Source organism: Melitaea cinxia, chromosome 12, assembly GCF_905220565.1.
Source record: "Melitaea cinxia chromosome 12, ilMelCinx1.1, whole genome shotgun sequence".
In the NCBI taxonomy this organism is placed as follows: Eukaryota; Metazoa; Arthropoda; class Insecta; order Lepidoptera; family Nymphalidae; genus Melitaea; species Melitaea cinxia.
In genome coordinates, this window is record NC_059405.1 from 9,961,064 (window position 1) to 9,978,825 (window position 17,762).

A 17,762-nucleotide genomic window follows, 5' to 3' on the forward strand; every position below is an offset into this window, starting at 1 on the left:
ATAGCATTTTTTTTTAGATTATGCAGCAAACACATGTAAGCTTACGAGAGGCAATTTTTGAGATTCGGTACATTCGTCTGGACCGTAGATCGATAATTTTTCGTCTTTCTATTGATACTACGACATGGCATGTCTTTAAGGCTATGACTAGGGTAATTCTATAGACAGATGACATTCTTTTTAACCACTATACTGTCACTTTGGCAGTGTATCCATTCATTGAACAAAAACTGCTGCTATTAACTATTTAATTTATTATATTACAGTTTCCTGCGACTTCACTCACGTAGAAATCGACTATGTTTAAACCAAGAGAAAATAATCTACAACCTAGAGAAGCATGCAAGATAAGGAAAGAAATAGGAAATTTGCGGATCCCATCTTTTGGGATAAGGAAAGAAATAGGAAAGAACCCAACTATGATAGTTATTGTCTCCACAATAGGCATAAAAAAGATATTTTCAAACAGAAAAACGTACTAATTGACACTAAATCAAAATATACTATAGTTAGATCAACAACAAAAGCAGATAGTGAGTATGAAGCAGCCATGGAAAGAAATCGAAGTTGAAATGGGCTATGGCTTATAAAAGTTGGACTAAAACCACTACATTATGGAATGTTCCGTAACGTTGTAGATGAAGACCTTTGGATGGATGGAAAGAGTATACAAAGAAAATTGCTGGCCCACAATGGCAGCAACTAGCCCAAGACCGAGAAAAATAGAATGTTTTTTAGACGGCATATACCTGAAAGGGGTTCTAGTGATCAACTAAATTGGTGCGTACATAGCAAGATAATATATTTTTGTGGTATGATATAATATAAATTCAGCGGTATATTACGTCCAATAAATTAATTTTACATATTAGTATTATAGGATATTAGGTTTATTAGTATAAGAATTACTGTATAACTGGAAATAAAAGGCTTTTGAAGTAAAACTTCTTTACACACGCTTGACTTGGGGAGTAAGCTGGTGAATACATGACGAGAGCATTACAAAAAGTGTGATCGGGCGAGGCGAATGGAAGTTGAGAAGGAGATATAAGTTAGTAAAGATAGAAAGTGAGATAGTTACGTTTCGTAAGTTTTTCTTCAGTAGTGTAGTCAGCACACTTTTTATGTTATAAAATCAATTTTTGATGATTATAAAATTATTTTCTATTAAATTAGCTGCACAAAGATATACAAACTATCCTGGTTCCGTTTCCGTTCGCTAAAAAGCGTAAAGTGGCAAATTAGATAAGGAGAAGAGGCAAAAAAAAAGAGTCATGCTTGGTTGTAATTTATAGTGTTAAGTGTGGATTGAAAACGGAGGTAGGACATTTTATTACAAATTTTCTAAATATTTACGTTACATCCAATCAAAAATAAAATTTCATGCTTCTATAATTTTTATTTCTCATATGACAGGATAACATTTGAGATATAGTGATTCGTCCAAATAACATTAAGACTGGACTAATTATTTATGTATTTATATATTTTAATCAATATCTAACGGGGTCTAAGAAAAAATAATATAAAAAGTAATAATATGTCATCAATACCTTAAGGAAAAAACATCAAGTTTTTAAGTCCAGAAATGACAGATTTTCATACGAATTTCATTCCTTATTATACCCATTTAAGGTTAGAATTTTTACTAAAACTGAAACATGTGTTGACTCATTTTTAGTTTTTTGTTCATCGGTAGTTCAGTATTAAACTTTGATGTATCCAGCTAAATAAATTATGAACTTGCCATTTAACTTTTAACCCCATATTATCTCTTTAAAGGTAGATTGCCCAAAAATGCTGAGATACGTATTTATTGATTTTCCTAATTCAAAAATTAAATTTCACGCTTCTAAATTAAAAAAAATTATGGCCTCGTCATACACACTTTCAACCCATATTTTTCACCGTTTTAGAGGTTCACATCCCAATGCTGGGCGTAGGTCTCTTTGTCCAAAAAATAGAAAATAAATTTAGCACTTCTGCGATCCATAAGTGTGCGTATGTGTAATGTTTGCCTTAGATGTCATTCAAGTTACATTGAAAAAAAATGTATTCAATTAAAATCATTTACAAGTAATCGTATGACGAAAGATACAATCGTTAGTAAAATTCAAGTTTGTGTTTTTGCCATAGTGAACAAATTACGTGGGTGTAGGAGTGATCGAAGGTTTCAGTTGGGTTCTGCAGACTTAGTGGCGACGAATACATTCCGAACTAATCGTTACTCTGACGTATATCTGCAACCTACTCGTAAACTGTCCTTACGTAAAACGCCTTACCGCATGTTTAGACGAAATGATACCGATTTTCATTGATGATACTTTTTATGAAAGGTTCTTTTATATTTAAATTTTTTGTTTCCGCTTGAAAGTAATTCTTTATGTACCACAGGGTCGATTGAATTTGTGAGATTCTTATTTCCATGTGGTTTTTGAAGGCTTTCAACGAAAGTTAAATTTTATCCAGGTCGTCGTTTCCTCGGCTAGTCATGGTAGGATTTTAAATGTAAATGTTATTATTTTTTGTTCAGTAAAATTTTTATTATAATCTGCTTCAGCCTGTAATATCCTGCTACTGGTGATAGGCCTCTTTCTCCATGTAGGAGAAGGATCAGAGCTTAATCCATCACGCTGCTCCAATGCGGGTTGGATATATTCCCTGCTATGAGTAACGATCGCTATTAGGTGTACATGATAACAACCGGGACCGACGGCTTAACGTGCTCTCCGAGGCACGGTGGGGAGACCCACAAGGACTACTGCACTATATTGTATTATAATAATAATTATTAATTATGATTTATGTTAAGACTGCCTTTGGAATGCAAAATATTAAATTCAATGGATACTAATTAGACGGCAATATGCCATTGGAATTTTTTAAATTACTACAGTATTAAATAAATCTTAACATTTTCTGTCAACTTGATTAATTTTACCCGTTTAATAGCTAATTAACTTAATCCGCCAACCCGCATTATAGCAGCATGGTGGATTAAGATCTGACTCTTCTCCTGCATTCGGAAAGAGGCCTATGCTCAGTAGTGGGATATTACAGGCTGAAGCGATTATATTATTGGATTTTTGATTAACGTGAACATGTTTAAACGTTATCTATAACACCTACTGGTTGTGAAGAACCGCAATCAGTAGTCAAACATCTTATATATATATGTGTGTGTATGGAATATTATTCTAATTAATTAGTCGATTTTGTTAATCTATACCTACTAATATTATAAATCTGAAAAGTTTGTTTGTTTAAAAGCACTTATCTCAGGAACTACTGGTTCGAATTAAAAAATATTTTCAGACTATTTTTTTCCTCAAATAAATGCATGTGAAACCGCAGGGCACAACTAGTACTATTTTAAATTTTAAATCTGGATTATTTGTCAAAACAAAATATGTGTCTTTAATGTGAGGAGAACAGATGTTATTATAATTTGTTTCATGACTTGTACAATTTTAAATATTGTAGAGAGTAATAATGATGTTTTATTCATAGACGATTTAAATATTTTCGTAAATATCGTAATATTGTCAAAAATAGTTGAAAGGATTTTAATGTTATTCTTTTTAGAGATATTCATATTCTTAAGTGCTGTCAGGATATTAAGATTTTCTGGCTATGATTACCAAAAGACAAGCTATTTATATCATTTGATGTTATATTGATTGACGTGTAGCGTGACAAAGCAAATTACGTAGATCGTCTACGCCGTAGCGGCGTAGATGTTGTTAAAAATAAAATGTTAACGTATTGGGAACAATACCAACTTGAATAAGTACTAAGTATAGTTAGTACTACGGATTGAAATCAAGGACAGTTATATATGCACGTCACTGGGATGTGTGCGTCACCCGCACAAAGTTAATATATGTAAGAGTATGTATGTACATTCGTACTTTATTTTGATTGTTTCTTAAAATATATTTTACAAACAATATGAACATTTTATACAAACATTTCTATACGCAACCCTTTCTTTTTGTTTAAAGATTAAGGTGAGCGTTATGATTTTTATAATAGACTAGACGTCACTCCTTATTTTGATCCACGTATGTATTTACTTTTCTTATCAATGGCACAGAGAAATTTTATAACCTTGATAATAAAAGTAATGATATAAGGTATAAACAATTAAAAGTGTACACATTTTTATGAAGAAACAAAGTAATCTCTTTCTACAATATTTAAGATAATCTGAGTTTAACTTATCCGCCAACCCGCAGTAGAGTAGCGCAGTGGATTAAGTTCCGATTCTTCTCCTACACGGAGAAAGAGGTCTATGCCCAGCTGTGGGATATTACAGGCTGAATCGAGTTCAACTTCAATTTAAGGTTTCAATTTCCATTGGGTTGTGATTTATGGTTATTAACCAGAATACAAAGTTTGTATCACAAATTTTCAAGACCGACTGAAAACTTTCAAACATAATACATCTGTGAAGTTTTTGCTCTTAGCTTTAAGTTACGATGTTTATTTCTTTCGAAACTTTATTCCATAAAAGAATCACAACAATGGTCGCTATATCTCTGTGCTCACGATGGATATTGACTTCGTATTATAATTTCCGATAAATCGATTCCTCTTAGCTAAAATATTTTCTTTACAGAAATCGAGAGTCATGGATCTGTATATTTATTAGAGTAAAGAACCACGACTAAGAATCAGCTATGCGAGCGAGTCTCTGGTGAAGATCGTGAAGCCATTAATCATATAACAAGCTCTTTATTGCTTCAATGAAATACTATTTGAAGTTGACAATGTGAAAATATTTGAAGTGGCCATGTAGGCACTCGGTTTTTTAATCAGATTCATTTGTAGGCATTGCTTTATGGATTTAGATATGGTATTTATATTTAAATTCTAATAGGTATTCAGTTTGGTATAATTCACGTTTTGTAGACTGAAAAAGACATCTTGCATTGTATTGATAATACAAATTTTTAAAATTGATATATTGAAATTGATATATTGAATAATCGTAAAGTATTTTAGTGTTAACTATTTAAACAAAATCAAATTTAAAAATTTGCTACGAATAACTTTGTACGCGGAATATGATCTATTACACATACTGAACCCCCTTTTGAAAGAACGGTTTAAGAAGGGTTTAGTTTCAGACCATAGCAGTACATTTGTGCACAAAGATTTTTCTAAGTTCCCGCCAAATATCCCGACTGTTTATCATTTTATATAGTATTAATATGTATTTATCATATATATTAATAAAGATTCATTATAAAATCGATATGAAATTAAAACTGTAGAAACAATAAAACACATGTAAATATCTGGGGCATATCGATCGTCTAGCGCCGTACTAAATTATGTAGCTCTGAAAACAAACGAGATATTTATAACGACATCAACATGCTCGAAGAAGGGTAACGGTAAAAATAGATTAATAAGAGTTATTTTAATACTCCACGTGACAACTTCACATATATGCTTAAAATAGTATTAATTAAAAACTTTTTAAGTGGGTGGGTTGCTATTGCTTTAATAATATAAAGCTAGCTTAAATTTATTACACTGATCCACAGTATACTAAAGTATCTTATTTTTGGAAAGTACGTGTCATTTATCGGTCTCTCCGTTTCGAACTGAACAGCAATCGATGTAATTTGTCACGAAACCGTATCCAATAGTAGTTTATCATGAATAGTATTTACGGACATTTGAAATATAATTCCTCCGGATTGCGAGCAATTAAAACGAAATTGTGTGTTATTTGTCTACGGATTAATGGCTTTTGGGAGGAGTATATTTTAAATGTTTCCTTTCGGTATATATTTGTACATTATACAAGAAAGTACTTAAGCTGACAGAGCAGTGAATATTGTATTTTAAATTCGATGCCAAGAGTTGAAGATGCCAAACAATAGGCAATACGCTTTTGAGACCCCATCTTAGTATTATATTTCTGCCTATTGAGCCACCAAAATCTCGCATCGGAAGTAGTTTTCGTATTCTACGTGTGCATATAATACCTTCAGTCTCATCTGTGGCAAAAACGTTTGTGAAAAGATTAGTGCACTCAGTGGTAGATTCGTTTCTTTAAAGATTTAATTTTCTTTATAAAATAATTCAGTGCTTTTGAAGTGAAACTTCTTTAGGCGCATGGGGGGTAAAATTTTTACGGATCAAGCGCATCATGGCTTTTCAGTCACGAATTTTTAAACGTCCATACCACGTTGAATACGCCGGTTTCCGTCCGATCACCGAAGTTAAGCATCGTCGGGCGCGGTCAGTACTTGGATGGGTGACTGCCTGGGAACACCGCGTGACGGCTTTTTGTTTTTTCAATTCGTTTTTTAGTTGTTTTTTTTTATTTGTTTGCCAAAGAAGTTTCACTTCTGACATGTGTACTTTGTACGCACGCAATTTTTTTTTTCAATATCTTTTTTTAGCTTAGTTTAGTTTTTATTAGTTTTTGTCAAATAATTTGCCAAAGTAGTTTCATTTCTGGCATGTGTACCTTGTACGCACGCAATTTTTCTTAAATACAATTAGGTCGGCAAACAAGCGTACGGCTCACCTGATGGTAAGCGGTTAGTGTAGCTTATGACGCCTAAAACACCAGAAGCATCACAAGCGCGTTGCCGACTACGCAAAACAGTATTATTTTGCTGTGATCTTTTGTAAGGTCCAGCCAGGTACCTACTTTCCCAGTCGAGCTGCTCTAGATTTTAATGAGGACATTTCCTGCCCTACCTCAGTTGCTACTCAGTACTACTGACAATTGGCAGCTATTTTGTTCTTAAAACTGAAACAATTGAATATATTACTGGCTTCTTTGATAGCGTTAAATTAAATAAGAGATTTTGATTGAATTTTTATTGAAAATTTTGTGCCTCAGTTGCTCTTAAGTGTTTTATTAAATTTAAGTAACAAGATCTTCCTTAAAATATCGTAACATAGGATATATAATTATATCCTCGGGGATTGCCGGAGCGTAATAACGTTTCGTGTACTGCGTTTTATAAAGAAAAATAGTGTGGAATAAAATTTACAACATTGTTAGCATTTCTGAAATAAGAATTATAATTCTTTTAAAGTTTTTTTTTTTTTTAAAGATAATTTGAAGGTTTAGATATGATATCAGTAAGTATTTGTTTATTTCACTATATATCCTTGGTTTAATCAATTATAACAGTAAATAAACTACTCACTCTCTACTCTAAAAAACCACTGTAATGGTGCGTGAGCTGTATAGGCATTTAAACACCACCGGTTTGCGGTTGCGGGCGTTCGGGATTGATATTTGTATTTGTTCAAATATTTCTTTCGGTTTGGATGTCTGTCATTGTGGGGCTCTAACCCGTGCCTCGGATAGCACGTTAAGTCATCGATCCTGGTAGCTATCATAAATACCTACCTGATAGCGATTGTTACTCATAGTAGTGAATATATATCCGCCAACACATACCAATGAAAAGCGTCGGGTGTTTGATATATTAAATGTAACAATTATTCTACTTGCAACTGTCTATGTGCGGAGAGTTATAAAAACTTAGTAAAAAGTTATGAAAATATTGTAAAATGCACCCCACGTTTTTTACTCTGAATTGAATTATTCTCTTAATTATTTTATTATAATTTTATTTTAAAGTAATTAATTATGATTGACTGTTTAATCTTTTACTACTGTAATATAAACTCTTTGTAATTAAAAATTATGTTCTACTTTTCAGTTCGATTAGCTATAAAAGCGTGGTTTATTAGTTTTTGCAAACTATAATTTTTGTTATTCGTTTTATAATTTTCAATTTTTTTGTGAGTCCATATCATAAATAGCTCAACTATCGACAGCAGCTAGATATCAAGCCGTTTCATTTCACTTTTATCCAACACATTTGCGTAGGGCTGGTCGCAGGCAATGCGGAAGTGGAGAGTTTTGAAACAATATATACTCTATGCTATACTAACAGCTGGCTGCTTGCCAATATTCTGAGACTCTTGTTAGCTTCTGAAGAAACTCACGGAATAATTGTTTTGTCGTCTTTTAAAGATCGTTTCGTGTATTTGTTGGTGTTTATAATGAAATTTAAAACTCAAGAATAATATCACTGCTCAGAATAATAGTCACAGTCGGTTTGTTGTATTTGTATACGCGACTGTTTATTAATAATGATCATCATCATCATATCAGCTCACGGACGCCCACTGCTGAGCATAAGCCTCCCCTAATGCTTTCCACGACGATCGGTCCTGCGCAACACCCATCGGCGGCTTCCCGCGACCCTGACTGGACTGTCGGTCCACCTCGCGGCGGGCATGCCAATGCTGCGGCGTCCGGTACGCGGTCGCCATTCGAAAACCTTTCCGCTCCATAGGCCATCTGTTCTTTGAGCTATGTGGCCTGCCCATTGCCATTTCAACTGTGCGATCCTTCGAGCAATGTCGGTTACCCTGGTTTTCCTACGGATATCCTCATTTCTGACTCTATCACGTAGGAAAATACCGAGCATTGCCCTCTCCATCGCCTGCTGAGCGACTTTGAGCCTTCTTATAAGGCCCATATTTAGCGACCACGTTTCGGATCCGTATGTCATCACTGGCAACACACACTGGTTGAAAACTTTCGTCTTCAGAATAATGATACCCAATAACATATAATTTTCGAAATTAGTTGTGTTAGAAGAAATGATGTTTCAACATATTCATAATCAACAACTGAGGTAGGGCACAGCAGGAATTTCCTGCTCAAAATATGGAGCAGCCCGACTGGGGTAGTATCTCGACCTTACAGAAGATCATAGCTAAATAATACTGTTTTCAAGCAGTATTGTGTTCCTGTTGGTGAGTAAGGTGACCAGAACTCCTGGGGGGGGGGGGGAGATTGGCGATTGGGTCGGCAACGCGCTTGCGATGCTTCTGGTGTTGCAGGCGTCTATAAGCTACGGTAATCTTTTACCATCAGGTGAGCCGTACGCTTATTTGTCGACCTAGTGGTATAAAAAAAATCAAAATTAAAATTATTTTATTCAAGTAGGCTTTGAGGCTTTTGAATCATTATTTAATAAATTAAAATAATAGTAGTTTTAATTAATTATGGTTAAAAGGAAAGCTCGAAAAGAAGAGAAAAATCGCCAAGAAATGCCACAGTTAAGTACCTATTAAAAAAAACGTTTATTTATAAAATTAGTAAAATCTTGTAATACAGTACATTTTTATTATTATTATACTTTTGTACCGAATAATAAGTTTTAGCTCTTCTCAATTCTTTTTATTAAAATAAATTAAAGAATATGAGGAGTAGTATTATGTAATTATATCTTAATATATATAAATCTCGTGTCTCAATATTTGTCCGTGATGAACTCTTAAACTACTTAACCGATTTTAATCAAATTTGCACACCGTGTGCAGTTTGATCCAACTTGAAAGATAGGGTATATTTTGTTTTGATATATGTAATTATTATATTTAAGAAAAAAAATAAGGCGATACGAAGTTTGCCAGGTCAGCTAGTATTTTATAAGTTTTAGAATGACATTTATAAACATGTTTTGTTTACCAAATAGTTCTCGCCCTCTTTCAACCAATACGGAAGCGTTTTACATAAGTATACTGAATATAATAGTCTTATAAAGTTTTCATGGTTGTATTATTTTTAACATCTGAGTCAGTATTTGAAGCATTTGCTTTTAACAAGTTTTTTACAGTGGTAGAAAATTTCAGAAGTATTAATTATTATTTGTTTACAATTTCAACGCCACTATCAAGATGGTACAAACTTATGGTAGTAGTTAGTCCAATTTGCCTACCATTAATGCTTTTTCAACTAAGTGGTGAAATAATTATGGGAAATAGTATAGATCGTGCTGATTTCAGGTTAATATGTAAATTTTGATTCGTTTACTTAATTCGTTACCTTTAACAGTGCCTCATGTTTAATTGACGTTTTCTAGATACCTGTGTTTGAAGCATTGCTACTAAAATAAACTTTTATGGATTCGTGCGTGAGAAGGCTTAGAATGGCTAAAATTGTTTTAGTATGAGGTTATTCCCCCTTTCGCTGCTATTTTTATACTATTTTTGTTAACCTAGTTACGAAACGCGACATGCGTTATATTTAAGAAAGTTGTTGTGTAAGTTATGTTAAATGATACAAAATAAAAAGATATGAGAATGCTGTTGTTTATGTATCTACAAAAGTTTTCGATGCATGTGGCAAATTTATAGCCATTTCGATTTACCGACGTCAACAAAATAAGACAAAAATATCATAAAACGTAGCCTTTCGTTTTCTTTATAATGTTGTTTGTTCATTTTATCACGAAGTATCTATGATAGCTATACGAAAATAAGAACATTAGATTCACCTTTTATTACTATACCGTTCTTTGTTTTTTTATCTTTAATGATTAAAGTTTAAGATAAATTATTACTACATTTTTCGTAACTGTATGTATGTGATAACATAATTTTAAAATGTATTCAATGTGAATGTTATAGTTTGCGTGGTTTAGAGGAGAGTTATTTAAAACGAGGGTTGAGCAGATTGAGGCTTTTGTCGAGGTGCGAGGACGGGCGGCACCTGCGCGAGATGCACCGCGCGGTGTGCACCCGCGCGCCAGTCAGTCTGGCGCCTCGGGTCACCCCTCCCCCGCCTTTTCACGTCACTCGCGCACCCTGCTCCCACGCCCGCCCTTGTTTTCAACTTTGATTGATATTTTGTTACTGAAGTGCGTTTCCCGTTTCGAAAACTTTATTATGTTTTATTCTGTTGTTGATAATTATGGTAAATAAATCGGAACCATGCTTGTTATGTTTTCTTGATAAACACGAATGCGTATATTTTAATAGTTCATTTGATACTTTCAGTGTTTGTACGCGTTATTTTTGAAGTTATACTTCTTTTGGCGCGTTATATTATTATATATATTTTTACGATGCGCGCGTACACCGTCACAAAAAAAAACCGACACCTTGAAGTTAGCTAGCCAATGAAGTATAACTTTTTACATGCGTACATAAGTACACACACTTTTACGAAATTTATTTAAACAGTAAAAAAAATCAATTTTACAATTTAACACGTTTAACTTAACGCTGTCTGTTTTTATATTTTTAATGATAAATCAATTTAAAACATAAACGAGATCTACGCATCAAGTTTGCACATAACAATAAAAGTTATTCGCTCCGACTTAATTTCACATGCATATGATTATTATTATTATCATGCAAATATGACGCAAAAAGGCTTTATTATCCTGCTATTTGGCAAATCAAGTTATGGTTGGATCCAATTTCTTAGCGTGGGTGTCGTTACTGACTATCTCACGTAAACAATAGATTTTTCGCTATTCTAACGTTCGTTAACGTAAATTGTACAAGATAGATATTTATTCCAGTTTATAGGCTGCTCTTATTCAAAACCACCTACGAGCTAGAATGATTATTTTCACTCAATTTACATTAAATGTTTTTATTATTTATTTTATTAATGTTTTTAGTGTTCTTTCTTAATGATAGTTTTTAAATATATACTTGTAATTAATAATAATGAAATATAGTACCAAAATGAGTTTTTATTTTGAAAAACTGTACGAGTCGGGACAACAATCACTCTTTTAACTATAATGTTAAAAAAGTACATCATCTATTGACGACAACGCGTTGGCGTGACGGTCACAGCACTATGCGCAGCGGATTATGGTTATTGCACTAGCCGTTGCGGGACCAATCTCGCATATGGAATAAAATTGTGTAGGCCGTAAAGATTTTTGACTTGGGCTGGGCGTTTGTGCTCGTGTATTGTGTGTTTCCGGATCCCCGACACAGAAGTAAATCCTAGTGGGGGCCGTTTAGTGTGAGGCATTTATTTATACGTTTAATGTTTATGTAATGTATAATTATAATTTATAATTATATAACTGTTGCTTTTTCAATTTGTTCGATGGAGCATATTTCACTGAAAAGAAGAATATTTTGTTACCAAATACGCCATAAATGGAAAAATGTGTATTTTTTACATAATTTCGTTGAGTTGTATAATATTAGGTCGGGGAAAAGGTTTTTTTCGTATTTTATATAGAAATTTTAGGTAAGATTTTACTACTTACTTACTTATTTTTTTTATTTTTTTTATTTTTTTATTTTTTGATTTTAATTTAATTATGATTTTAATTGTAGCTTGATACTTAATTATTTGATTTGTGATTTTTTAAACTGTTTTTTTTTTTTTTTTTAATTTATTTGTTCCATAATGCCCGTAATGATTTTTGAATTTCTTTATTGATTACTTTTTTTTCTCTCAATGATTGTTAATCAATTTATAGTAATGTTTTTAGTATTATTATTAAGTTTTTTGATATTGAACTATTGTTGTGAAGCATCTCTTCTGAACTTTGTCATATGTTCTTTTTTAATATCGGAAACTATTTTTGGTTAAGTGATACTATTGTGTTGTGTTTTCCTGTATATTTATGTAATACCGTTTGTTTCCAAAATAAAGTAAAATAAAGTAAAATAAAATAAATTTATTTACATTATTTATAAATGGTAAATAATGTAAATAAATTTGGTAAAATCTTACGTACCATTTTGTTCGATAACTTGCCGCCATCTTGTAGGTAGTGACAGAATTGAAGAAGTAGTTTTGACAGTCCTCTTTTGATGTAAACTTTACACTACCTAAAAAAATTTAAAGGGACCGAAAGAGATGGAAATCCGAGGATGCAAAATCGGACGTACCTATATGGTGGATGCATTAAATTAAGACATCCTAGTCAAACTTTCTCAATTTTTGTAGAGTGGCTAAAGACGTATGTGGCCGGGTGTTGTCAAGATAAAAGATTACACTCTTTCTGTTGAGCAATTCTGGCCATTTAATCTCGCTTTCTTGGTTAAGTCTCATTAGCTGTTCACAGTAGAAATCCGAATCGATGGTTTTGCCTGCGATAAAAGCTCATAATTAATGTTGCCTTATTTGAATTAGAAGAACTAGTTCTTCCGTGACCATGGCGCATGCAACTGCGCCGAAATATCGGAGCCTCAAAGATAAAAAGGTACATGGTATAAATCCCGAAAAAACGAATTCAAATAATGTTAAGAACCATGAAAATTTAAAACAATATAATGTTGCCTTTTCAGTTCCACCACACACTCAACTACTACTTACTGTACTGTGTGGCTACGGTACTAAATAATATAGCCACCCCCTCTCTTCCCGTGGGTGTTGTAAGAGGCGACTAAGGGATAACACAGGTCAACTACCACCTTGGAACTTAAAAAGCCGACCGGTGGCGGGATAACCATCTAACTGCTGGCTTTGAAATACACAGGCCGAAGACAGGCAACAGCGTCTTCGGTGCCATAAAGCCAGTACTGCGGTCACCAACCCGCCTGCCCAGCGCGGTGACTATAGGCAAAACACATGAGTTCACGTTATTTTTGGCGTAAACTTGTGGAAGCCTATCTCCAGCAGTATAGGCTGTAATGATGATACACTCAACATTATCTTATTGCGTATCAAACCGGGTTTTGCGATAGTCTGTGCAGCTTGAATAACCTTTGACTACGATTTTTTCCATAAATTCTCATCGTTAGTGATCCACTTTTCGTCACCAGTGATCAATCTATTCAAAAATGGTATGATATCATTACGTCTTGAGTGAGAATGGTGAATGAGTACACAGTACATTAAATTTCTTTCGGTGACTTTATGTGGCACCCATGTATCGAGCTTTTTTGTATAGCTAGCCTTTTTCCAGGGTCCAGCCAGGGTTTTATGGTCAATTTTTAGATTTTCAGATATATCGTTACTACTTAAATGTCAATTTTTAGTTCCATTTTTTTCAAAAATGTCGTCACGATTGCCCGTACTGGGCGACCGGAGCAAAATGCATCTTTGGCATTAAAATTTAATTTCATATAGATTATTTAAGTTAGTCTGTACTGTTATCATGATTCAGCTGATAACATCCCATTGCTGGTCTCTTTCTCCTTGTAGGAGATGGATCCGAAATCAATCCACCACGCTGCTCCAATGTGGGATGGTGGATACATTTCTAGTATGAGTAACGATCGCTATCACGTTTATATCATAACACCTGGAACTGACAGCTTAACGTGGCCCCGAGGCACGATGGGGACCAACAACGACAGATGTTCAAACCGGAAACAAATATTTGTATAACGGGAAGGCACCAGCGCGATTTTTCTTTACGTGTAGTGTTATTATATGTATAAATAATTACAAAATGATACATTCGGCAGTGAAATTGCTGTTTTTTGTTAAATCCATTTTTGATTACTTTTTAACCGACTTCAAAAAAAAGAGGAGGTTACTCAATTCGACCGTATATATATATATATATATATCTTGTGTGCGCGTGTATGTCACTGAACTCCTCCTAGACGGCTGGAGATTCAAGCGAATTCGAGGATGGTTTAGATTCACAATTTGGTCCACTGGAAATATTTATTAACTAATTTTTCATTTATAAGTAGTTGTTACTTTTGGAATGTTTTACATTGGATCCGGTTGACTGCGCTACCATCGCAGCATCAAATATTAAATATTATTCTATTTTAATTTCAGCTTGTCCCGACAGTTGGTGCTGCGATAAAATTAAGATTTTTTTTTGAAATTTTGTGTTATGGCAAAACAACGTTTGCGGGGTCAGCTAGTATAAATATATATTTTTAATATATGTTCGGAGATAACTTCGTCGTTTATAAACTGATTTTGATAATTCTTTTTTAGTTAGAAACGGGATACCCCTGGTGTAGTACCATGATAAGGAAACCAGGACCTGATTATTAATATCGTATTTAATTAATGGAAAGCTGATGTTTATGATGTGGCCACATTTAAATTTCATCGAGATCTGATTACAACTTTTGGAGTAATCTTTGATAATGCGTATTTACTTGACTATTTAACCGACTTCCAAAAAAGGAGGAGGTTCTCAATTCGACTGTATTTTTTTTAATGTATGTTACATTAGAACTTTTGACCGGGTGGGCCGATTTCGACAAATTTTGTTTTAATCGAAAGGTGGTGTGTGTCAATTGGTCCCATTTAAATTTATTTAAGATCTAACAACTACTTTTCGAGTTATATCTAATAATGCGTTTTTACTTGACGCTTTTTTCGTCAAACTACGTTGTATTATACCGCATAACTTTCTACTGGATGTACCGATTTTGATAATTCCTTTTTGTTAGAAAGAAGATATCCCTAGTTTGGTACCATGATAAGGAAACCAGGATCTGATGATGGGATCCCAGAGAAATCGAGGGAAACTCTCGAAAATCCGCAATAACTTTTTACTGAGTATACCGATTTTGATAATTTTTGATTTAATCGAAAGCTGATGTTTATCATGTGGTCACATATAAATTTTATCGAGATGTGATAACTGCTTTTTGAGTAATCTTTGATAACTATTTTTTCGTCGATCTACGTTGTATTACTCGTCGATGTAATTGAAGTCGGTTTTTTTCGTTTGCGAGCAAACACAATTATTTTTCGTCTACCTACGTTGTATTACTTGTCGATATAATTGAAGTCGGTTTTTTTCTTTTGCTTGCAAACACATTTATTTACTATAGGCGTATTATGATGTTTTTAGACGAAATAAATATTTCTTTTAACGTAATCTATATTATAGTTTTAGTTAGGGTAGTTTTTATGTATGTTATTTTATCTAGGCTTAAGGCAATTTAAATAGGGTAGAAAAATGTTTATAAGCGAAATATTTTATGTTTTACGTAAAAATAATAGTTAAGATATGTAAAACATTTTCTAAATGATTAAGTCAAAGTAAGAAATAATGTGTAAGCCAATAGAACGCATTTAACACCTTCATATTATATATTATTGGTTTTTAGTCAATTAGCTTAATATCATCAACTCCTTTTTATAGACCTTTTTTATAGAGCCAGAAGATGAAGCCGTTTCAGGATTTGGCTGATACTATATCTCAAATGTATTAATTTCTTAGTCCTTGGTTGACCTCTATTGGACCATCGTGGGCGTACGAGCCGTTATGACTTGTACTTAAATATATTTCTCGTAAAACTTTTAGTTTTAGCGCCTGCAAAGTCAAATATTTCGAATAATACCAAGAATTTATTTATGTCGATTCTTTATTTGTATTCGTAAATTGACCTAATTTATGTATAAGCCTTCATTAAAGTTTTGCTCAACTAAATTAAAAGTTTAGATATCATTTTAACTTTATTCATTAAAATAAAAAATTGTATCCTTTGCGAATACCGGCTGACAAGCTTTTGAGCTGTAACTTTACACCATAGAATTTTTCACATAATGATGGTGAAAGATTAAGATTTTCAAAGAACAAAGACTTTTGTTAAATAACTTAGCATCCCAAACATTCTAATAAGTTAAAAAAATTATCGGTTTTCAGAAAAAGCCAGGTCGTGAAAAGCTAAATAGTTTTATAGAAAGCTTCCGCATTTCTGAAAATATCGAGCTGTTAGCTATTATTTCCATTCCAATATGTCTCAACTCATTTCAGGAAAATAACAGTTCGGGTTTATAAAACGGTGCAAATTTTCAATAATTGTCGTGTATTATATATGTATATATATATATATAAACTGCGCCAATAGGTTAGTAAATTATGTACTAAATCATCACTTCAGGCTACCGCAGTCACAATATAGCGCAAACTCAGTCGTATTATAGCGTAAACTCATGGGTTTTGCCCATAGTCACTACGCTGGGCAGGCGGGTTGGTGACCGCAGAGCTGTGTATTTGAAAGCCAGCAAGTTGGATGGTTATCCCACCATCGGTCGGCCTTACAATTTCAAAGGTTGTAGTGGAACTGTCTTATCCCTTAGTCACCTCTTGCGACACCCATGCGAAGAGAGGGAGTGGCTATATTCTTTACTGCCATAACCACACAACAAATGTAGGTACTAAATATATTATTTTTAGGATTATTTTATTTTTATATGCATATTTTTATGTACAAATATGTATATAAAAATCCTAAAACTAGCCGAAAAGATTAAATAAAATAACTAATTTCCTTTACTAATCATAAGACATAAGCGTAGATTATATCCAGAATTGTTGCGTTCTGACATTATTCGAGGTAACTATAGTACTGTTATTGTACTATTTATTTATTTAAAACTATTTTTGATATACCTATCTGATGGAACCATCTCAAATGGAAGGACGGATTTAAAAAAAAAGAACCTACAGCTCCTTTTAGTATGTTTAGTTTTATTTGGTTTCGTTAGGTCGCTTTTATTTTCTTTCTTTTCGACGTTGCTAGTTGAACAAATTCACAGTTCGTTTACTTATTTACTTAGCACTGAGTCATTTTAGCTATAGAAACATTTCCGTATAAACAGGTTATTAGGACCCTTAGTAAAATATGATACTGATGTTTACCAGTTGCGCGTCGGGAGAGTGAACTTTGCTCTTAAAATCCAATCAATAGACATAGGCCATAGATCATAAATTTCATAACAGCTTTTCTGTGTCCATTTATGGTGCTATCTTGGTTGTAGTAGTAAGCTTTACATATAACGTACGATTCCTATTAATATAAGCCATTGGTGGGTCTAAACAAAATAGGTTAATCTTTGCTTAACTATTTTGTCGAACGTTAATGTTATTAACAATAATGATGTATTCCACATGAGACACAAAGAGAAGCAAGTAAGAAAAGAATATGGAATGTTTATTTAAAATCTATAAAATGCTATTTCATATTCATCCATTATTCATAAAATTTGCTTTTCATGTAGGCTG

The 17,762-nt window shown here is 33.2% G+C and overlaps 1 protein-coding gene and 1 pseudogene across 1 annotated transcript in view; one reads left to right on the forward strand and one right to left on the reverse strand.

Moving 5' to 3' along the window:
- The window catches only part of LOC123658222, an 87,903-nt gene that overhangs the window by 15,042 nt on the left and 55,099 nt on the right, over positions 1 to 17,762 (reverse strand). The window lies entirely within an intron of this gene.
- Positions 6,189 to 6,307, forward strand: LOC123658762 (annotated as a pseudogene).